This window comes from Telopea speciosissima, chromosome 3 (genome assembly GCF_018873765.1).
Source record: "Telopea speciosissima isolate NSW1024214 ecotype Mountain lineage chromosome 3, Tspe_v1, whole genome shotgun sequence".
NCBI lineage: Eukaryota > Viridiplantae > Streptophyta > Magnoliopsida > Proteales > Proteaceae > Telopea > Telopea speciosissima.
This window is the reverse complement of record NC_057918.1, coordinates 58,164,504-58,189,112: the sequence shown is the minus strand read 5'-3', so window position 1 is coordinate 58,189,112 and position 24,609 is coordinate 58,164,504. Positions and strand designations below refer to the sequence as shown.

At 42.2% G+C, this 24,609-nt stretch overlaps 2 long non-coding RNA genes across 2 annotated transcripts; one reads left to right on the top strand and one right to left on the bottom strand.

Annotated features, from left to right (window-relative positions):
* Window positions 1–694: 694 nt before the first annotated feature.
* LOC122656329 lies at window positions 695–8,970 on the bottom strand. The gene is made up of 3 exons (XR_006332086.1): window positions 8,853–8,970; window positions 1,812–1,816; window positions 695–707 (listed from the first exon to the last, which is right to left on the bottom strand). It is a non-coding gene; the product is annotated as an uncharacterized LOC122656329 (long non-coding RNA).
* Window positions 6,573–24,478, top strand: LOC122656330. The gene is made up of 3 exons (XR_006332087.1): window positions 6,573–7,569; window positions 14,933–14,935; window positions 24,466–24,478. It is a non-coding gene; the product is annotated as an uncharacterized LOC122656330 (long non-coding RNA).
* Window positions 24,479–24,609: the final 131 nt, after the last annotated feature.

Here is a 24,609-nt window from a genome sequence, read left to right as displayed (position 1 = left end):
ATTGGTACACATGACATGGTTACAGATCCCCTAACCAAAGGTCTTCGCCCTTATGTTTTGTAAGATATGTCATAAGCATGGGCATCGGTGCATCATGAGATGCGGTTGGTTAATGGGAGTTGCTTTTATCATTGTAAAATGAAATTTCTTTCCATCTGTAATTTTTACCATATGATAAACTTTGACTTATATATATATCAGTTGTCTTTGTATGCAAATTTCTTTTGAACACATGGGTGTTTCATTTATTGACATGATATATATATATATATATATATATATATATATATATATATATATATATATATATATATATATATATGGTTTTAAAGACTTAAGGAATGTGTTAACCTTAAGCAAGGCTGGGGCATTAAGTTATTAGCCTAAAGGTATGTCTTGTAACACATAAAGTAAAACTCGAGTTATTCAAGATGAGACATACAGATTCGTTGAAATCATAAAGATTATTTCTCTAGTGAGCCTGTGCCACTTAAAGAAGAGAAATTTTGGACTGACAAATGGATAATACATAATGAATCACTATGTGAGTATTATCTCGTTGCCACACTACCACATTACATCTATGTTAGTAGAGTTGAGGGCTCTCGTGACCATGGAAGGCTCTGTGTCGCTTGATCATAGATGCAATTACCACCATGATTCGGTGTCTAAAATTCTACGGGACAGGATTGACTTTCTAATACGACCTTTAGACCAATTTGTTTTAAAATTGTGCACATAAAGTTTTCCTAAAAGGTTGTTAGCTTGTGATTTGTTTTGGTCAAAACTGTTTTTGAGCCTCTTTAAAAATAAGGAATTCAATATAAGTCCAAGTGGGAGACTATTAGAATTTTAATCCTATAGGGATTAATATTCTAATAATTTATGGACTAATATTAATTATCCTAAACCAGGCTAATTAGAGTTTTGATCTAATTAGGGAGGTCATTAAGTTGTATTAGAAGTCTAATGTGGACTGGCTTTAGTGTGGGCACATAGATTCCTATTGGGACTGTGATGAGTCAGACCCTATAGGAATTACTATATACGGAGAACTAGATCCCCTCTCTATCCATAACAACTAATTGTCCTCAATCTCTATTGAGGAGTGCATTCTGGACAGAGAGGGAGATATTCAGTGTTCATCATCCCTGTGCATACGGTATTCTCATCAAACCAGTTACTTTGGGAATAGAGGGGAAGTACCTAGATCTTTGGTCTTTATTTTTTGTTACGATCGTCATCATTATGGATGCGAAACAAGGTTGGTGGTTCTATCCCTGTTGTCTATTATTTATTTAGTTGTATTCTTAAATGTCCTATGGAGATCCTGACTTTTGGAATTTTATCCCTCTTCGGATCGAATTAATCTAACAAAGGATGGTGGCTCCCGCCACCCCTGCCATTCAAATAAAATACACTACTTTCCATCCCTGTCACATTCCCCAAGTCCTCACGCCTTACCCACAACCCTATCCTTAATTTTATTTTTATTTTTTTTTGATAGAGCCCTACCCTTAATTTCCAGTCAACGAAATCCAAGACCAATAAAAAATATGACGTCAAATATATATGTTGGAATTGAGTTAAAAATAGATTTACTGAGGGCTGACCTACTCGATAGGGAAAGCTGAGGAATATTTCAATTACCTTATCACCTGACTCCAAATGTTAATTCTACGACAAGGAAAAATAATAGGGGTACCTAAGGAAATTGCTTCTTCACTAATTGCTCTAACCCCTTGGCTCTTATAGGTATAGATTTGCTAAATATGACTCCAGGTTTAGCAAAGTTACCTTATTGACGAGACAAGTGCTAAAACAAAAAAAAAAAATAGCCTGCGAGGTAGAAATATCATTTTTGGAATGTGTATAAAATATAAAGGTATCATCTAAGGGTAGATACTTCTCTCCATTATAATACCTCTAAACATATTTAAATTCATATACATTTAGTAAATGAGACAAGGCTTTCATTACTATAATAATATAAGTACGGACTAAGAGGACAACTCTTGTCGTAAATGATTTAATAATGTCAAAATAACTACCTTCAAACTTAATTGAATATGTACATGAAGAATATAACGAATCACACCACATCATTTTCAGCTAAATTTTAAAAAAGTCAAAAATTAACTCGCAAATATCCTCATTCTAGATTATCATAAACTTAGATGTATCAAGCTTAAAAGCAGTGTACCGACCCCATGGTCTCTTTCTCACACCCCTGAAATGCATTTCCTTGCCGCTACCGCCACCTCCACCATTTCCTCCTTTAACCCAATTAGGCTTATCTCTTGGAGCCATCTTTTTACGACTGTTCTAAGCTTGCTTTCTTCCTTGTCAGTTCAAGCCCTTTTTTATCCTGGCCAGCCCTCGTTCGGTCAGGTATTCTTCACTATAGACGCCAACTTCTATTTCTATTGCAGAAGATAAAAGAGAAGACGATGAAGGATGGGGAGGGGAAGGTGTGAAGAGCCTTTTTTTCTTGCAAAATTGTTGGAATTCAGGCCCAAAACCTTAAAGAACCCAATGGTGTTCATACCTGCAACTTATCTTCCCCAAATCGTTTGGGAAAGATGAGTTGCAGGTGTTTTTTTTTCTTTTCTTGTAAGGGCATTTTTGTCAATTCATCCCTTGATTTTAATACTGTTAGACTTAGACTAACGGAATAGGGGTATCTGTTAACTGTTAAGAACCTCAAGGGGACACGCAGAATTTTTCAAAATTGAGGGATTTTTTCATAATTACGTCAAACCTCAGGGGGGTTACGTGAAAAAAATCCTTTTCTTTTTTTTGGATAATAATGGGAATATACTTTACAAATTGGGAGTTTTAAGCTCCCAAAATGCTTGAAGGATCTTTCCAGTTGTCAAGTGGATATCAAGTGACAGATTTTTCTTGGATCACAAGAGGGTGAGGCATGTCGGAGTTTTAGGCTCTATTAAATGGGCTTTATATGGGAATTGGCATAAAAAATGCAAGTTACTAGGCCCTTTATGAGCTATCAAAGGCCTGAAGTTTTTTTTTTTTTTTTTTGTGTGAAAAGGTCTGAAGATTAAGGTTTTAAGTAATCTGCATATCAAGTCTGTATCGTTCTCGACCAATATTTGATACAATATATACCAATATGGATCGATTAGAATTAAGCTGGTATTGGACATAATTTCAAAAATTAAATATTTTTCCCACGATTAATGCGCCGTAGGCAAGCTTCATTGTGATCTATCTAAATGGCACTTTTGTTGTCATAGAAGAGTGGAGTTGGCGTAGTCAAAGATACACCCATGTCATGAAGAAATCTTTATAGTCAAATAATTTCAGATATAATATCAATAAGGGCACGATACTTGGCTTCACAAATAGAGTGAGACACAACAGATTACTTTTTACTATGCCATGAGATGAGAGAGAATCTCCCAAAATATACAGAAGTCTGTAGTAGAACGACGATACATTCCCTTACAATTAATCTTCAACAACTCTTAAAGGCTTCAAGCACTACCCAGATTTGTTGACGAGCCTACAAATTACCAAAAACAATTCATAGCAATGTAGAAAGACAAACAACACATTTACATTAAGGATGTAAATGAATATTCGAAAATCTGAATTAGATTCACATCCGTATTCGTTTTGGGGAATCCGTATCCGTTTAATGGACCGATTTTGAACGATTTTGATCCAATCCAGATTAAAGACGGCAATTCTAAGTTCAAAATCCTTGTTAAATCAAAAGACAATGTCATCGTAGATGCTGAGTGGAAGCACTTTCTTTTACTAAGCGAATAATATTATTTTTTTGCTTTTTTAATGTCACTGTTTACTTTTGACTTCTTAGTGGAATCACTATTCACTTTTTGAATTTTGATTGGCTGAGTAGAAATCTTGTGTGTCTGTCTATCTTGAATCTCATTTCCCACCTAATATGCTCATAAGGGAAACCCCCCTATGACGAGACAAATGTAGAGGTAAAATGACTGTCTTGCCCCCCATGAAATTGCACAAATGATGTCCCGCTTGATACCCTGCATGCACGCAAGAGTCTTTTTCTGGACAGAGAGCATTTCCCTTACACTGTTTTATTTTCCTTTTAATCCGGGTGAAATAACACGGTTTTTGGAGATTATAACTTCTAATTACATAATAAAGCAATCATAATTGGTAATCATAATTAAACAGGGTAGATACATGTGTCACTATCCTACAGAGTACTAACTAATTGATACGTACGTGGAATATACTATCATAAAAGTCTTGTGCAATACATGCTATATACGTACTTTAGAATAGTAACATGGTGGATGAATACTTATAAAAGATTTATTTCATATAATATTAAAATTTCATTATATAGTATAGATAATTTGCTGCTTATTTTTATTAAGATTATTCTCTAATACTTATTTGATTGGAGTACTTTAAGCCAAAACTTAATTGCAACCTTCCAGCTAGCTTTGTTGCTTATTGATGTTGCAAATGATGTTTTCTACTGTTGATAAGCATTTTAAATATCCATATTATTGAAAATGGGTTTTCAGCTTCAAAAAAACCTAATGTAAATCGCACATCTTGACAAAATCTATTTAGTTTTCATCCAAGAACATAGTTGCATTTTCAGAATGGGAATGCACATTCTCAAAATGAGAATGCATATCAAACACAACCTAAAATTGCATAATTTTGATAATATTTTTGTGTTTAATGACGCGACCCCCCAATAGACCTTAATAATTCTTTTTAGTGGTGAGTGATGAGACAAGGTGTTATTTTTTTCGTCAAATTCCACTGAAATTATTTTATTTTATCATATAGATCAAGGTTTCTTTTGACTCCTCATGTAACTAATTTGATCTTATTAGACTTTATTTTTAGACTTGCATTAGTGGTAATTGGGTTTTTTTGTTTTTGTTTTTTTTGGGTGCAAAGATAATTGTTGTTAGAATTGAATGCCCTTTAGAAGTTAATATGAAATATAATTTAAATCAAAAGCTTTCATGAAGAATTCAAAAAAACTTTCAAATACATCCATATTTGTGCATTTCCAACCAAAAAAGGATGCTGGAGATTGAAGAAAAAAAATGGGCTGCAAGGTCTAGATTAGAGAATCCTTTTGGTTTGGTGATTGAGAGGGAGGACGCAAATGAGGCATCTATATCCCCTTTCTTTGATGTTAATCCTATTTCTTTTGAGATATGCCAGAAAAATTGTTCTCTCAAATTTAAGAGAAATGTTTCTCAAATTGCACATTGTTATTAATTAATTTATTTATTTATGATGGAAAGAAAAAATATATTAAACTATAAGATAACAAAAGATTTACAAAGTTATTCATGGAATACCCTTAGTCTTCCTATTTCTAATTTTGGTTGCTAACCTATGGGTTAGAGTAATAAACTGTCGATATCTTATGTCAACTATGTTCACTTTCCGACCCCTTTATTCTATCTTGTTTAATGAGTTTCCTTTATTCTCTTTTCCTCTTTTTCATAAAATCACTTTAAAATTTCTTTATTGATTCATGGGAATTTGCTTTTGCTATTTTACGACCCCTTTATTCGAATGAAATGAAATTTTACTGCCACAGTTATAACCAAGGAAATGAAACCTTAAAGGGTATTTTAGAAAATATTAAAATCTTCGAGTGTATTTATGAACCTAAAGAGAAAATGAATTATTCCATTTCCTTAGCTATTACTAGCTTAGCTCTGTAGGTGTAACGGCAAAATATTTTTTCCCCTTTAATTTTATCTTCTCTAATGTAATTTTTATCTTCTCCTATTTGCTGCCCGAACAGGACTGTCCTATCCCTTCATATGGGATGCGAAATGATGACTTAACCTCCCTTATGTTCGAACAGGAGATTAGGTCATCATTTCATGTCCCCATATGAGGGGACAGGACGATCCTATACGGGCAGTGAACAGGCGAACAGGCGAACAGGAGACGGACGATAACGATTCTTCTCTAATGGGTTTCCTTTATTCTTTTTATTCTTCCTCTTTTTCATAAAGTTCACTTTAAAATTTCTTTATTGGGTTCAAGATTCCTGAAAACCTATGCTTATCTAAGATCAACACGTGGTGTCATTCAATTGGTGCTTTTTTTTTTAGGGGTGCAAGCAAGAAACGAGCAATATGATTCCCTTCCCTCAGAATTGAAAAACTGCTGCTGTTGCCATGTGTAAATGTATTGCTAACACACTCTCAAGAAGTTTTTGTCTTGCCTGCTGCAAAATCTTCCTCTCTTGCTCTTTCTCTTTCTCTGGGTAAGTGTGAGTTATGGAGTTCTTAAGCTCCATACTAGAATTGATTCCCACATATGTAATCGAGCCTATCAGAGTTAGGTTTCGGGTCTTAAAAAACCTTAGGGAGAATATTGAAGAGTTAAGAAGGAGTAGAGAATTCCTGGCTGGGAGGGGAGGTAGCGTACGAGGAAGAATAGAAGAAGAAAAGAAACAAGAAGAGGTTGAAGAATCAGTAGAGGGAAAATCTGGTTGGGTGAAGTCGATAAAGATTTATCTGAAGCCAACGAGCTCCAAACTCAGTATGATGAGAAGCATAGGAGTAGTGGAGCTTGTCAAAAGTACTGCTTCTCCTGCTGGTCAGGCTATCAGCTGGGCAAAAGAGGGTCAAAGCTGAAGCAAGTTGTTGACAAGTTGTATGGAGATGAAGAACCAAGATCTGGTTGGACTGCGGCTTCTTCTACTTCGCAGAAAGGGAAGGAGCTGGACACCGTTACTATCGACGGCCAAGCAACAAGAGAGAAACTGAAGCAAGAGGTGATCGAAGCCGTGCTGGACAATAGGTATGTTGTTGTTGGGTTGCACGGCATGGGGGGTGTGGGCAAAACAACACTCCTACAACACGTCAATGAGCACTTTCGAATAACCGATCACTTTCAATCTGTGATTTTCATCACCTTGTCAGCCACACCAAATTTTGTAGAAATACGAAAACAAATTGCCAAAGGTTTAGGCTTGGATTTGAACAAATGCGAAGGTGACAACGACTTGAAAGAAAAATTGTCTCGTCTTTCAAGAACAACCAAGTATATGTTGATTTTAGATGACATGTGGGAGCCTGTTATTGATCTTGCTGAAATTTGCATTGATGCACCAAAGAAGGGGAATGGCTGCAAAATATTAATTGCTTCTAGATCATTATCAGTGGTTACAAGGTTTGTCACTCGCTTTGAAGCAAAACATTCTCTTCAGATCGATTCCAGTGAACAAATTGCCATCGGATGAAGCCTGGACTCTTTTTGTTGAAAAAGTTGGTGTAGATATTACATCTAAACCAGAAATAGAACCCCTAGCTAAAGAGGTTCTTAGAAGGTGTGATGGATTGCCGCTGGCCATTGTTGTTATTGGTCGTACAATGTCAACAGGACAAACAGAGGGAGAATGGAAACACGCTATTCACGAATTGGAGCAAGCTTCAAATCTTGAAAGTGTAGTAAAAGAAGAGGTATTTTCAAAACTCATTTTTAGTTTTGAAAAATTGGAACCTATCCAACAATCCCTCTTCCTGTTCTGCTGTCTATTTCCTGAGGATTGGATCTATAGTAAAGACGGGGAATTATTGGATTTTGGCATTGGTGAAGATACAGTGTGTTGTGATGAATTAATGCATAATAATATTAGAGACATGAAAAATAAAGTTGCTTTTTTGGTTGGAAAGCTTCGAGATTCATCTATGCTTGAAGATGCTGGAGATGGATATGTTAAAATGCACGATGTGATGCGTTCCTTTGGTATGTGGATGATCACATCTCTTACTACTGTATCAAATTATAAGTGCCAATACTCCAATAAGTCCGTTGCAAGAGCAGGTGCTAGAATAACTGAAGCACCGGATCCCTCAGAATGGTGCAAAGCAACTAATATTTCATTGATGAACAAGAAGGAGATGGATTCTTTACCCCAATTATTACCAAATCATCATCAATGTCCACAACTTCACAAATTGCTCCTTCAAAGATGTGAACGCATCAAAGACATCCCCCAATTGCACTTCTTGGAACGCATGCCTGCGCTTCGGATACTTGATTTGAGCGAATGTAGTAACTTAAAAACTTTGCCACCTTCAATATCCCATCTCGTCAACCTTCGTTCATTGCGGTTAAGACGCTGTTTTTCCCTACAAGAATTGCGGCCTGAAATCGGGATGCTACTTCAGCTCATAGTGTTAGACTTGTTCAATTGCATAAGCTTAAGAAAGCTACCGGTAGAGATGAAAAATTTGAAGAATTTTAGGCATCTGGACATCTCTCATATTGGCCAACTTAAGAGGATACCACCTGCAGGATTGAATAAGTTAGAGGAGCTGATGAGTGTGGATAGCGGGTTAAAATGGAAGAGCAATGAGATTATGGAATTGTCGGGATTGACTCACTTGACTTCTATTGGCATTGACTTAGAGGAAGTTAAGGTTTCATCACATTTGTTGAAGCCATTGGCTAAAGGGCCTAATTGAGTTAGGACTCTCCAATTGTGATATATATTGATCCTTTAGCTTTGCCGGAACTTCGACAAGACTCTCCAAAACTTGAAATATCTGTGGGTTTCATTTCATGTGAGGGTTTGACAAGTTTTCCAACTCGTGGCTGTCGTAATCTACGTGTAAGGGGTTGTCCAAATGTCAAGACAATATTTTTGGCCGTAGAGGAGGAAGCCGAAATCGAAGCCGAAGCCGAAGCCGAAGCCGAAGCCGCAGGGAATAAAAATAAAAATAATAATATTGATGATGATGATCTTGATAGGTTGAAATGGTTGGATGTTTATGGATTAGATGGATTGGAGACAATATGTAGTGGGGTTCCACAGCAGCCTGGATGCTTTACAAAACTGGAAGAAATATATATACAGGAATGCCCCAATCTGAAGGTGCTTTTCACTATTGGTGTAACACGGCTGTTAAAACAGTTGAAATATTTACATGTATATCAATGTGCTCAATTGGTGAACCTTATTGAAGAAGAAGAAGAAGAAGAATCCACCATCATCATCATCATCAATGCATTTCCAAGTTTGAAGAAAATAAAGCTATGTGAGTTACCGGAATTGAGAGGCATATGCAACAACCATGGTGTAATGGATTTGATGAAGTGGCCATCTCTCCCTACTGAGAAAGGAGCACATGTTTATGATTGTCCTAAGTTGAGGACACCCCCGTTTGGAGCCTTACGTCCAGATATATTATTACATGATCAAACTGACAGCAAGGAGACTAAATTCTATCTTGAATGCATAAAGGCTCAACCCCAGGTACTAATTATTAAGAGTATTTAAGGTTAATTAGTTTATTAAGCCTCTTAATTCACATGTAGTAAAGAACCCTCATCTTATTTATCTCTTCACAATAAGCCCCCCTTCTTTAATCTATTTGTTAATTAATCTATATATAGTTGTTTTAACCTCCACCCGTTTCTTTGCCAAATCCAGATCCTCTATGGCGTACTGCCCGTAGCGGCCTATGCGGCAGAGACTGAGCCGTGCGTGCAAAGATCGCCTTACCCTTGCCCAAACGCCTTACCCAAGTAGGGGTAAGGCGGTCATTGCACGAGCAGCCCAGTCTGTGCCACACAAGCCGCTACGGGCAACTGGACCGTAGACGATCTGAATTGTTCTTTGCCTCAAACTTCTTTAATGAATCATGCCTCTCTCCCCAACTAGGTTACTAGGTTTCAAAGTCTCTCTCTCTCTCTAATATATATATACTTTTTTTGTTATATGAATACCCCAGCCTTCTACATTATCATTGTAGAGTTCAATGTTTGCAGGAAAAGGATAGAAAAAGAGAAGAGGAGGAAAATTATGACAATGAAGAAGAGGACAAGGAACAAGATGACAATGACGAAGAAGAAAGAAGAAGAAAAACTTCATCTTGAGTGCTAGGACTAGGTATTACTCTTCATATCGTCCACTGATTGATATATATATATACACACACCACACATACAATATATCTTTCTTTCCTTCTAAGTTTTTGGTCAAAAGTTTTGCACACAGCCATGCTTATCATGTATAGTCACACACAAAATGTTGGATGAGGACAAATGCGGGGTGGGTCGATATTTTGATGAATATATGGTTTAACTACGAACATGATCCTCTTCGATCCCCTAATATTTTATTGAAGGTTTCTTAATTTACTCGTGCATACCCAACCTTGGGATAGATAGTATGAATAATGTTTTGTTTGGTATACTTTTTTACTAGATAAATATACCTTTAATGAAAATAAATACAAACTCTAATTTATTGCTGCTTGATTGTGTAGCCCATGCATCAGTGCATCAGCCAATGAGAATGTGCGTAGGGGTATCAAAAAGGTAAAAATAGTAGAAAAGTAAATAGTTCACTATTATGTGATATATCTGTAAAATTTGATCTATGAAACTCACTGAACTATCTATCTCCTCGAGGGAAAAGAAACCCCAATGACTCTATTACTTTTATGTTGTTTACTAATCAACACTATATATCTTTCTTTGCAGTTTCTGATCCCAAGAGCCTCTTTTTCTTAAACGAGGTGCAGCTGGACTTCAGTAACGCACTCATTGAAGAAGGATTTATTATCATTTTAAGAACCCCAATTAATGCAACACAAACTTATTGTAGTTGTGATAAATTATTTGTTGCGGAGATGTAAAAGTCAAATTCAATTCTGGAATGACTATATATACTTTGGGTAAATTAGATTTGGTGACATTATATATGGCTTGCTTTTTGATTATGTGGAATTTGGAATCAAAATGTATGGAATTCTGTTGGGGATTTGGTTGTATTATTTCTCCTTCTCTCTCTATATATTTGGCATCCCTAGAAAAATTGATTATTTTTCTTCAGTTTAAAGTATGGTTTGGATATAAAATAAGAGTGAAAATGCTATCCTTCAGCAACTCTTAAAGCCTTCAAGCACCACCCAGATTTGTTGACGAGCCTACAAATTATTACTGTTGCGTCAAGAAATCGCTCAGCAGTCCTTCGAGTGCCGTAACCTACAAAAGACCCTGGGGTGACAAAGGAGAACCGGTGTGGTTCCGGCCTAGGACTCTCCGATGCCTAAGTTAGATCTCTCTGAGCAAACAGATGAATAGTAGTATTCAATACGAGTTAAGATGTGTTAAGCTCCCTCTAATGGGGTGATGTACCTTCCCTTTTATAGTAGTGTATGGCGGTGTGGAGAGTCCCAGTTGATGTAGAGTGTTTGCCATAGGTGATAGAGTCCCTGAGTAGCAGGACTTATCCTTGATAGGTCGTCTTCCTGTGAGACGTGGTGTCATGGTAGACCTGGCAGGTGTCTTCTTGTAAGAAGTAGTGTCATGATGGACTTGGCATCCTTGGTGGATAGACCTCATCTACGTGGTAGATGGGGTTTCTGGTGCATGAATCCATTCAGACTACGTGACTCGATAGGCGGTGGCTTAGAGTCCTTGGTGATGCAATCTATGCCTTGTTGGTGGTGATGGTGACTGTTGTACTCAAGGGAGACTATGCCCGGGGATGACGTGTTCGGAGAAGCCGTGCCCGGGGTCTTCGTCCAAGGGGTTGGCGCTCAAGGAGGTTCGTGCCCCCAAGGGGTTGGCGCCTAGGGGGGTCCACGCCCCCAGGGGGTTGGCGCCCAAAGGTGGCCGCGCCCATGGGTGTCGGTGGATGGTGCTTGCGGTTGGTCCTCCACTAGCTCTGTTTTGGTTTCCTTTCTTGGTTCGGGACATGTGGCGACCTCTGATTGGTTGGAGTGAATTTGGGTTCATCATGTGCCCCCCACTCTCTTGGAACGGAGTGCTCAAGAGAGTATCCTTTGCATACTTGTATCGATCAAGGGGTTCCCTATAAATAATCTCTTCTCTGAGGATGTGCCTATGAATTACTTGGTGAGGGAGAGGTTGTGGGTTCAAACCTCTCCTCTCCCATCTTTTTTATCTCCTTCTTGTAGATATATATACTCTTGCCTCATTCTTCCTTTTTGCTTTTTGCTTTCTTCATCTTCTACTTTTGCTTGGGCTTTGAGTTTGATTACTATTCATCGTGCCCCCATGTGTTTGTTCCTGGGTTGCAATGAACAGTAGTATGTTTTACTTGCTTGCTTGATTCTTCTTGGACATTGGCATTGTCCTTGTTGGCTTGCTTGGCATAGTGCCTATGGCCTTGCTTGTTGTGCTCACGTATTGCCCGTGCTCGTGCATGTTCTAGCTTCCATCTGTGCCTTGGCATATAGGAGCTCAAGTGATCCGCGCCCAACTTGGTTCGTGGTCAAGCGATCCGCACCCAAGGTGGTCGATCCACGCCTAAGGTGATCCATGCCCAGGTGATTCGCGCCCAGGTAATTCGCACCCAAGTGATTCGGGCCCATGGTGTTTGGCTTCCAAGCGATCCACGCCCGTGGTTGGCTTCCAGGCGATCCGGGCCCAGGCGATCTGCTCCCATGGTTGGCTTCCTGGCGATCTGTGCCCGTGGTTGGCTTTTAGGCAATCAGTGTCTGTCTTGGGTTCGCGCCCCTGTGACTAGATCGATGCCCCTATGGCAGTCCTCACCTGGTATGCGCTCTTCCTTTTTTTTTTTTTTTTTTTTGATTGGTTCTGCATTGGTGGTTGCAGGTTATCTCCTTTCTCTTCTCCTCGGTTGCTTGGTTTTGGGAGTCCTTCGTTCTGAGTAAGTAACCAGTTTGATTCCTTGTCTATTCATGTCTTCATTTGACGACTCTATTCCGACTTCGCGGTCGTCTTCCCCAGCTGATACTTCTGCTTCTTTGCCTTCCCCCGTTGCTAGTGATGGGGAGGACATTCCTGGAGATTCCGCCCCTAGTAGGGGTCGTCAGGTCTCTAGAGCTTGCACTTCTGTAGGCGATCCGAGGAGTAAGTTGGCCCGTATTGCTAATGTCTTAATTTCTTCGGACTTGGCGGTTCACGTTCTGGAGAAGACCTCTGATTATGATTCCTCGGGGTTCCCGGAGGTCACTTCACTATTACCTGTGACTACTGCTGTGGCTCGTGTCTCTCCTAAGGATGGTGCTGTGGTGATAGAGGAGGGTGCAGTCTTGCCAGAGGAGAGTGTTGCTCGCCCCGCTAAGGCCGATATGATGTCCCTCGCTGGATCGGATGTCGCCCCTCCATCAGATGCTCCATAAGTTTACAGATGTTCTTTTTGGATGTTGAACTTTTGGATGAGAACTTTTTGGATGACAACTTTTGGATTGTGATGCTTGCTTTTTGTCTTCCTTGGATTATATGTACTTAACTTTTTCTTTTGGTGATGTTGATATGACGTGCATTTGATCCTTGTTGCCTTGATGGTTCTCGTACCTGTGCAACCCCATGTAGTTGGCGGTCCATAGAGATGTCTTGTTTTGATGGTCCATGAACCCTGGTGGCATAACGCCTTGGTGGCATAACGCCTTAGGCATAAAGCCTTGGTGGCATAACGCCTTAGGCATAAAGCCTCAGTGGCATAACACCTTAGGCATAAAGTCTTGGTGGCATAACACCTTGGTGTAGTGGCAGTGATTCGATTAAGTGGTAGAAGAAGCCGAGTATTCCAAAATTTTTTCAAATTATCCTTGAAACTATAATGCCATCTACTGCTACTATTGGTGGTGCTGCTACTCTGCTGTTGTTACTTCTACTGATAGTACTTCTTTAGGTGTAGTGAGTTCCAAGTACGGTCTACCTTCTTGCCCCCCGGAGTTTTCAAGCGGTATGTCCCTGGACGTATCTGCTTGGAAACTATGTAGGGTCCTTCCCAATTTGCTGATAGCTTCCCCTCCTTAGGACTAGGTCCCCCTGGTGGAATAACCTTTCTCGCACCCTGGCATTGTAGTACTTGGTTGTGCGCTGCTAGTATGCCACGTTTCTCAGGAGTGTCTTCTCTCGTATCTCATCCAGAAAGTCTAGGTTTGCCCGTAGTTCGTCGACATAGGTGCGCTCGTGTAGTACACTGTGGGACATGGCGAGGACTTCTACTGGTGCCAGTGCTTCCGTGCCATATGCCAGGCAAGATGGGCTTTCTCCTGTGGGTGTCCTTAGTGTGGTGCGGTATGCCCACAGAACGCTCAGTAGTTCCTCGACCCACTTCTCTTTGGCTCATTCTAGTCTTTTTTTTATTCCATCCAGTAGGGTTCGGTTTGTTACCTGAGCATTGGCCTGTGGGTAGACTAACGAAATAGGCCAATAGTCAATGCTGTAGCTTTGGCAGAAGGCTCTAAACTTGGGGTTGCTGAATTGCTTCCCGTTATCTGAAACTATGATCTTTGGCACACCGAACCTGTAGATCATGTCGTCATGGATGAACTTCTCCATTGCATTCTCTGTAATCTTGGCTAGTGGTTTGGCTTCCACCCACTTGGTGAAGTAGTCTATGGCGACCACCAAGTACTAGCGGTTGCCTGATGCTACTGTGAAGTCCCCCAGGATGTCAACCCCCCACATGGCAAAGGGAATGGGGTTGATGATCGATGTCAGCTTGGTGGTGGGTAGATTGGGTATTGGGACGAACAACTGACATTGCTCGCAGGCTTTGACATACTGGATGGCTTCCTCTTGTATTCTTGGCCAGTAGAGTCCCTGACGGAGGATTTTGTGGGCTAGGGCTCTTCCTCCCATGTGGTTTTTGCAGATCCCTTCGTGTACTTCTGCCAGGGAATATTGTGCTCCTTTGGGTCCTAGACATCGAAGCAGTGGTGTTGTGGCCCCCCTCTTATATAGTACTCTTCCAAGATAGTGTACTTTGCAGCTCTCATCCTTATCTTCCTTGCTTCGACCTTATCCTCTAGTAAGACGTCGTTCTGCAGGTAGTCGAGTACAGGGTCCATCCAGCTAGGGCCTTTCTCGATCTCATTGACTAGCTTCTCCTGATATGTTGGTTCATGCAATATTTCCACATACACTGCACTGGCTAGGTTCTTGAGTTCATCATTGGCTAGCCTAGACAGTGCATCTGCAGTAGCATTCTCGATCCTGGGTACTCGAACCATCTCGAACTTCACGAATTGCCCGATCAATTCCTGAGCATGCGTTAGGTATGATGCCATGCGCGCATCCTTCGCCTCATACACTCCATTCACCTAGTTCACTACAAGTTGGGAGTCACTCCGGATGGATAGATGTGTGACTTGGATGGCTTTGGCCACCCGGAATCTAGCCAACAGTACTTCGTACTCTGCTTCGTTGTTAGATGCTGGGAAGGCAAACCAGAGAGCATATTGTATTCGAAATCTCTTGGGGTTGGTAAGTATGAAACCAGCTCTGCTTCCTATGGCATTACTCGAACCATCCACGAACATCTCCCACGATCCTCGATCCTGCTCCTCTGGTTCCTATTCTTCTGTCTCGTTCTTAGGCAAGGTGCACTCAGCTACAAAGTCTGCCAAAGCTTGGCCTTTGATGGCCAACCTGGGCTGGAACCTGATGTCGTGCTCACTCAACTCAACCTCTTAGGTGATCAACCGTCTGGAGATGCCGGGCTTGTGCAACACCTTCTTCAGTGGTAGGTTGGTGAGGACTGTGATGGTATGGGCTTGGAAGTATTGTCTGAGCTTCCTTGCCACGATTACTAGGGCATATGCTACCTTCTCTATTCTTGCGTACCTGGTCTCTGCATCAATTAAGACATGACTCACATAGTAGATGGGCCTCTGTATTTTACCCTCTTCTTTTAGTAGCACTGCACTCACTGCAACGGGGGTCGCTGCCAAGTAGATCTGTAATTCTTCATTGGGCTCTGGGTGCCCAAGCAATGGTGGGTTCTCGAGGTATACCTTCAATTCTTCAAACGCTTTCTGGCACTCCTCCGTCCATACAAAGTCTTTAGGACTTCGGAGGTTCTTCAGCATCTTGAAGAATGGTAGGCACTTGTCTCCCGACTATGACACGAACCTTAAAAGGGCAGCGATCCTTCCATTTAATCTCTATACTTCCCTGACAGTCCTTTGGGGAGCCATCTCCTGGATGACCTTGATCTTAGAGGGGTTGGCTTCTATTCCTCGTACTGAGACCATGAACCCTAGGAATTTTCCGGACGTTACTTCGAAAGCACACTTCGCAAGGTTGAGTTTTATCTAGTTCCTTCTCAGTACGACAACTACTTCTTCCAGGTCGGCCAGGTGTTGATGAGCTTGGGCGCTTTTCACAAGCATGTCATCTACGTACACCTCAATGTTGCGCCCAATCTGTTCCTCGAACATCTTGTTGACCATCCTCTGGTAGGTGGCCCCTGCATTCTTCAATCCGAACAGCATGACACGGTAGTAGTAATTCTCCTTGTCCGTTTGGAAGGCGGTGTAAGGCTCATCATCCTCATGCATGAGGATCTGGTTGTAGCCGGAGTAGGCGTCCATAAAATTCAGCATCTCATGTCCTACAGTTGCATCGATCAACAGATCCATCCTGGGTAGTGGGTACTCATCCTTGGGACATGCCTTGTTCAAGTCAGTGTAGTCGACGCACATCCTCCACTTCCCGTTAGGCTTGGGTACCATGACCACGTTTGCGAGCCAGGTAGGGAACATTTCTTCTCTGATCAACTCTACTCGGCTCAACTGCTCGACCTCTTCTTTGATGGTTGCCTGTCAGTCGAGGGCAAAATTCCTTCTCTTCTGCTGGATCGGCTTCCTGGTTGGATCTACATGCAATATGTGCTCTGCTATGGATCTGGGTATACTGGCATGTCTGCAGTCGACCATGCGAAGACATCCATGTTTGTCTGCAGGAGGTGTCCCAATTCTTCTTTCTGCTCATTGCTCAACAGTGAGCCAGCCTGTATGACCTTGGAAGGGTCATCCTTGCTGAGTGGCCATGGAACTAAGTCCTCGATCGATCTTCCTCTCTTCTCTGTCAATTCATCTATCTGGTCACTGACCAGGTTCTCCATGCACAGTGCCATTCCTCGGGTGTTGCCATTGTTCTTCTTCACGAAGGTGGCATAGCACTCTCTGGCCTTCTTCTGATCACCTCGGATCTCACCCACTCCGTTGTCAGTGGGAAACTTCATCTTCAGGTGGATTGGAGACAAGATGCCTCTGAGGGCCATCAAAGATGGTCGCCCTGGGAGGCCATTAAATGACACCACGGACCTGACGACCATGAAGTTTACCATGATGGTCACCTATCGAGGGTGTTCCCCAAAGGTGATGGGTAGCTCTATAGTGCCTCTGATGGAGGCAGTGCCGCCCGAGAATCCATGGAGGTAGGTGGGCTCTGGCTTGAGTTGATCGTCTCCAAACCCGAATTGGCGGTAGGCTTCCAGTGATAGTACGTCTACGGACGCCCTTGTGTCAATCAACACCCTGTGTATTGGGCGGTTGGCTATCTCCACCTACACTACCAGGGCATCCTCATGTGGAAAGCTTACGCCTTCCAAGTCTGCATCCTAGAAGGAGATTACCGTCTCGATCTTTGTTATTTTGCTTGGCTTCTCTGTTACTCCCACGAACCTGGCATGGGTTTTGGCCTTTCTTATTGACTCTTGCCCCGGTCCTCCAAGTATGGTGAGGATGGGGGCTCCCTTGGTGCCACTTGGCTCTGCTGCATCTCTTCTTTCGTCAGTGCGGCCTCTTTCTCTATCTCGATCCGCTCTTCTTTCTTCCCTTCTTAGTTCTTCTCTTTCTCGATCTGGACCTTGATCTCCTTGGCCCGAACGGCCATTGCATCTTCCCTTCACGTATCTATCCAGGCTCCCTACTCTCACAAGGCTTTCTATCTCTCTCTTCAGTTGATAGCATTCCTCTGTGTCATACCCATAGTCCTTGTGGAAGAGGTAGCATCTATTAGGGTTGCACTTCTCAGGTCCTGCCAGCATGGGTCGTGGCCATTTGATTAGGTCACAGTCTTGGATCTGCATGAGAATTTGTGACCTGGTGGTGTTGAGGGGTGTGAACTTTGGGCTGCTTGTTCTCTCACCTCTCTCTAATCGACGATCACTTCTTCCCTATGGGCGATCGCCTTTCTCCTGTCGTCGCTCAGTCCTTGATCTTTTATTCTCCTTGCAGTCATCTGGTGCTGACCTTTTGTTGTCTTGGGTCTTACCTTCAATTGCCTTCGTCCGTGACTGTACTATCTCGGCCATGCTGGCGAACTCATTACATCGCTCCAGGAGCTCCTTCATGGTATTGGTCTCATGATGTGCCAAGTCCTTGATTAGTTCTATGTCTCTGATGCCCCCTACTAGGGCTGCATGCTGGGTCTGGTCATCCAAGTCTCTGACTTCTAAGGATTCCTTGGTGAACCTGCTGACATACTCCCTGAGGGACTCCCTAGGGTTTTGGATCACGTTCAGTAGGTTGACTGTGGTCTTCTTCTGCTTGACGTTGCTCTAGAAGTGGGTCATGAACTGTTCGCATAGCTCTGCAAATCATCCAATTGACCGTGGTCGTAGTCGAGAGAACCATGAAGTTGTTGCACCCTTGAGGGACGCAGGGAATGCTCGACAGGATACCACGTCCGATCCACCATATAGAGTCATCATGCCATTAAAGTAGTTGATATGGTCATTAGGGTCAGTGGTTCCACTGTAGAGTTCAAAGGCAGGCAACCTGAATTTGGACGGTAGTACAGCAGACATGATCGCCTCTGAGAAGGGGTGTTGTCCAGGTACCGAGTGTGTTTCGCCCTTGGTCTGCTTCTTCAACCTTTCCAGTTTCTCATCTAACTCACGGAGTCTCTGGTCTAGCTCTTCATCTCGCGTTTCACGTCTGGCGGGTTGTTCGTCATGACCCCATTCGCGCCCTCTCCTGGAAGTCTCTTCCCGTCTCGACTGTTGGTGAGATGGGGAGGAATCACGATGTCATGAATCCTGTCGTGAACGCAAGGGACTCTCTTCATTGTAAGTCCGGCTTTGCTCTGGTGCATGTCTTCTACCAAGTTGTCCATCGAACAACGACCTCCGGACGGACCCTTAAGGGTTGGGCACCCCGGATCGATGTCATGGTGTTCTCCCTCGGTCCAACTGTGCTGGAAGGTCCTCTGATCTCCTCTGATGCTGGGAGGGATCCCTTTGCTGCCTGGTGTGCCCTTCGGACCTATCACCCCTGGGAGGTGATCTCCTAGGGCTTTGCTCTCGCCTCTGCTTTTGCCTACGACTATGGGTGACCGCTTTCCGGCTTAGATATTCGCGGAAGAGTCATTGGTAGTCAAGGATCTGACGCTGTAGGTCATTAACCTGACCCACAATGGCCGGTGCATTGGGATCAGGTACTGGCTCAGCGGGGGCTGCTTCAATGGTTGCTTTAGGGTTGAGGTTGGTTGCCTCAACCTGTTGGTTCTCTGGGATCTCCTCCTCACGAGAGACATGGTCATTGACCCTGTGACGTGAACTCTCTGGAGGAGGTGATCTATTCCCCTCCCTCGGGGCATTGTTGGTGGAGGGAGCGATCTTCCTGCGTGCCATGGTTGATCAGATATGGAAACAAGCTAGTAAAGGTGATGGCTAGCGTCGTTCCCACAGACGGCGCCAATTTGTTGCGTCAAGAAATCGCTCAGCAGTCCTTCGAGTGTCGTAACCTGCAAAAGACCCTGGGGTAACAAAGGAGAACTGGTGTGGTTCCGGCCTAGGACTCTCCGATGCCTAAGTTAGATCTCTCAGCAAGTAAATGAATAGTAGTATTCAATACGAGTTAAGATGTGTTAAGCTCCCTTTGATGGGGTGATGTACCTTCCCTTTTATAGTAGTGTATGGCGGTGTGGAGAGTCCCAGTTGATGTAGAGTGTTTGCCATAGATGATAGAGTCCCTGAGTAGTAGGACTTATCCTTGATAGGTCGTCTTCCCGTGAGATGTGGTGTCATGGTAGACCTGGCAGTTGTCTTCCTGTAAGAAGTAGTGTCATGATAGACTTGGCGTCCTTGGTGGATAGACCTCATCTACTTGGTAGATGGGGTTTCTGGTGCATGAGTCCGTTCAGACTACGTGACTCGATAGGCGGTGGCCTAGAGTCCTTGGTGATGCGATCTATGCCTTGTTGGTGGCGATGGTGACTGCCGTGTTCAAGGGAGACTGTGCCCAGGGATGACGTGTTGGGGGAAACTGTGCCCGGGGATGACGTGTTCGGAGAAGCCATGCCCGGGGTCTTTGTCCAAGGGGTTGGCACCCAAAGAGGTCCACGCCCCCAAGGGGTTGGCGCCCAGGGGGGTTGGCCCCCAAGGGTGGCCGCGCCCATGGGTGTCGGTGGATGGTGCTTGCGGTTGGTCCTCTACTGGCCCTGTTTTGGTTTCCTTTCTTGGTCCGGGACACGTGGCGACCTCTGATTGGTTGGAGTGAATTTGGGTTCATCAATTACCAAAACCAATTCAAAGCAATGCAAAAAGACAAGCAACACATTTACATTAGGGATATTTAAATGAATATTCAAAAATTCGAATTCGATTCGCATCTATATTCATTTTGGGGCATTCGTATCCATTCAATGGACCTATTTGAATGATTTTGATCCAATCTAGGTTAGAGACAACAATTCTGAGTTAAATCAAAAGACAATGTTATTGTGGATGCTGAGTGGAAGCATTTTCTTTTACTGAGCGAATAATATATATTACTTTTTTGCTTTTTTAACGTCACTGTTTACTTTTAACATCGAGGGGTTATAGAGCACAATCACCCTTCTACCTTAGTCGAGCCTCAACTAATGCTTGAGGAGCTGAAGAGCACACGATCATCTTAACCAAAAACTAGGGCCTGCATGATAACACTTTTGTTTCTCTATTTCTTTGGTTTTTTTGACGCTAGAAATAAAAAAAATAAGAGATATCCATTTGTTAAGATCTGTTCATTTTTTTGTTTTTGGGAATGAATCGAAACAACAAAAGTTGCTAAGAAATAGACACAAAAAAGGCTCTAATTTGTAGCTTTTGTCTCATAAATAAAAGGAATAAACAAGGGGGAAATGAGCACAGAGTTAATTTCATGGGCAAAACATTAATTCTATGTTTAAAATAAAACAGCACATCCAATTCAACTTCTACCACCACCATTACCTCCACCACTGCCATTGCCAGCAGCACCCCACCACCATCACCTCCACCTCCACCACCACCTCCATCGCCACCGCCACTGCCTCCACCATTACCGTTGCCACTAGCACCCCACCGCCATCACCTCCACCTCCACCATCGTCGTCACCACCTCCTCCACCACTACTACCACCGCCATCTCCACCTCCACCACCACCTGCCCCACCTCCATAACCACCACCACCTCCACTATTGCCACCTCCACCCCTATGGCAAAGTTCTTTTTAAGTGTTTTTTCGCTTTTTGGAACGAAAACACGTTAAAAACTGTATGGTATATCTAGTTTGTTTTTTTGTGTTTTTTTTTCATAAACGAACCGAGCACTTGGCACAATTTTAGCACACATTTGCAAAACACCAAAATCTGTTTCTCACCTGAGAGAAACATTTTTTCAAATTTTTGGAGAAACACCAACTTCACTTAAGTGAGTGAGGGTATTTTGAGCTTTTCCACAAAAAAAACATAACATAAGGCAAGCAAAGCCCTAAACTCCACATTCTCTCTTCACTCGACCTATTGCAGCCCTAGTTGATGAAGAAGGCATTAGGTCTAAACTAAATAAAATAAAATAAAATAAGGGAAAAAGATCTCTGTCCGGGAGTGCGGCCTACACCAGCAATCCCATGAGTCTATCTCTCTCCTCCCCATGTGAAAAGACACCTCTGCCCCTTTGTTTTAAGGAGGAGAGAGATAGACACATGGGAATGATGGTGTAGGCCACACTCCCATACAGAAAACTGCATCCCATAAAATAAATAGAAGAACTTCCCTTGAATGTAATACGGAAAATGTAGAAGAAAGATGCATCAAAATTTGAACTTGTAAAGAAAAATTCCATTCTTCAATTGCTCCAACAATCCAATGGTTCTAGTATAATGCCAATGAAGAATCGAAATTCCAAAAGAATAATGGATACCTCTTAAAATTGCTCTTAGAAGAAGAATATATACCAAAAAAAAAAAATGAAAATTGAGAGAAAGGGGTTTGTTTTAGTGAGAGTCCCGTAGAAAGATAGATATCCCTATATGATGGGATCCGGAAAGGAAAAATAGTGTGGGTTGTACGTAGAAGAGAAAAAAGAGGAAGAATTGGAGAGATTGTAGGAGAGATAGAGAGAGAGAGCTCTCAACAAAGTTTTTAAAGAGAAAAGGGTTCTGAAAAAAAGGGAATTAATTGCCTGTCCTTTTTTCTAAAAATCGTGGAGCCCATCCTCCTATTCCAATTGAAATCCTAGAGCTAGAGTCCTCCCTTCTTCAGCTTTCCTACTTCTATTTGAAATCTTAATCTTCAAGCGGCAAATCTTCTCATTCTTCTAATCTTTGAAATTATCATAATACCCTTGATAAAATTGTAGACTTTAGTGGCTCTTTACACTTCACTACTCCAATCGAAATCATCAGGTTCATAGGCCTCAGTGGTCCAGCCCACTAATGTGCATAAAAAAAATTAAAACTTGGGCTTCTTGGATTGGATTTTTATTTCTCTCTTAATGCTCTTCACCTCAAATTCACTAGATCTTGCATTTTCAGCATCAAAAGGGCTTCTTTTCAACTCCTTAGCTTTAGTTGCTCCACTTCCACAAAAATGACCATAACACTTAAAAACACAAATAAACACCTAGCGTAGCACTGTCCTAATTATCAAAAGACAATAAATAAAAACAATAATTCGTACATAAATATGCTCATCAGTGACTGAGAGAGTAAGAGAGTTCGAAATTAGATGCTTTTACCTGGGCTCCTTGCTCCTTATTTATAGGGGGATCAAAGGATTCGTCTGACTTGGCGTACTGGGACCATTAGAGTCTTTCGGTCTCTACAGAATTGGCTCGAGCGTTCCAGCAATAAATGCTTGGCTAGTCCCGAAAATACAGACAATACATTAAATGTTGGGCTAGGCCCGTCAATGGGGTGCTCAAGCCCATTGACAGGTGCAAGATCAGCTCAGTCATGCTAGTATTAATTGTCATCGTATCATATCGTATCTCAATTGCAGAGATGGGATGTACCCGGGACATGAAAGGGACGAAATCTCGGTCTACCTACAAAATCTTCCAATAAGGTATCCTTAACAGATGGGGTAAAAGACAAAAAATAAGGCGTTGATTCGCCTATCCATTGCCATCCATTCTTGTAGAACAAACCATGGGATCAACCTTGATTGTTTGGCACCCGTAATTGCTGCAGAATCACATTCAATCCACAGCTTGGTAATACCTAGGGGTGTCAATGCTAGGCCCACACTGGCAGACCCAACCGTACCCGACTGTTTAAAACCCGAACCGACCCTACCAGATTAATAAACGTGTCGGGCTTTAGCCCCACCCATTTATAAACGGTCGGTCACGGTGCTGGAGGTGACACCGTCGGGTGCCCGACCGACCTGCCCATTTAAAACCCCAATCGAGCCCGACCCCTTTGCCCCGTTTAAGCCCGATATATATTATCTATTCTACCCCCCAAGCCCAAGGCGCAGCCATGTCCAAACGGCCAAAAGGCCCAAACATTCCAACTCCCTAACGGCCTAGCCCTCCTAAATGACTAAGTGAGTAACCATTAACCCTAATTAACCTTCCAAATTCCACCTTTTTTTTTTCTTTTTTCTATTCAGTCTCGTAAAGTCAAGATTGCAGTTTGAGTCTCACACGGCAATTAACCTTCCAAATTCCACCTTTTTTTTTTATTTTTTCTATTCAGTCTCGCAAAGTCAAGATTGCAGTCTGAGTCTCACACGGCAAAGGGAGAGAAGAAGAAGAAGAAGAAAGAAGAAAGAAGAAAGAAGAAAGAAGAGAAAGGTAATAATGAATCATTTTATAAGATAGTTTTGTCATCTATTTCTTTCATTTTTTGAAATTGAAAAATTCTACCCACACCGTTTAGTGTCCATTTGATGCCCGTTTAGAGTTAAATAGGCCATTAGCCCGACCGAGGCCCATTTAAGACCCGTTTACCTTGAAAAAGGCTGCCCCGATTAAGGACCGAACACCGACCGATCGAAATTAAACAATACCATGTCCGCCCAATGCAAACCCAAACACCTAAATGGTCGGACATGGTGCAGCCTATAAAATTGGTGAGGCCCATCGAGGCCCGACCGAAACCGACCAAACCTGACCGGTTGACACCCCTAGTAATACCCATAGCTCTAGCCTTCTTCAACCACTGGATAACAGCCTCAAACTCCACTACATAGTTAGTTTTAATACCCAAGAAGATGCTAAAGGCCGAAATAATTCAGCATAAATCATCCCCAAGGATACCACCCACCCCCGCTCTGCCTGGATTACCAATTGAGCAACCATCAACTTTAAGTTTAGTCTATCCCATAAAATGTTTGCACCAAAACGCTTCCCTAATAACTTGGGATTTTCTAGGAACAACAGGAATTTTTTATCTTCATGCATAGATCAAATCTTGGCGGTTACTAATTGGAGATTTGAACAGATGAGCTAATTCCCTTAGAAGAGAAATTAGCACATTGATTGAATAATGGAAATCAGACGACCTACCATCAAACTTTTTTTTTTATTTCTCTCTAACCAGAGGACATAAGGAATCAATACTTGACATCCAAGCTTCAGACAAGTGGACCACCTTATCTTTCTT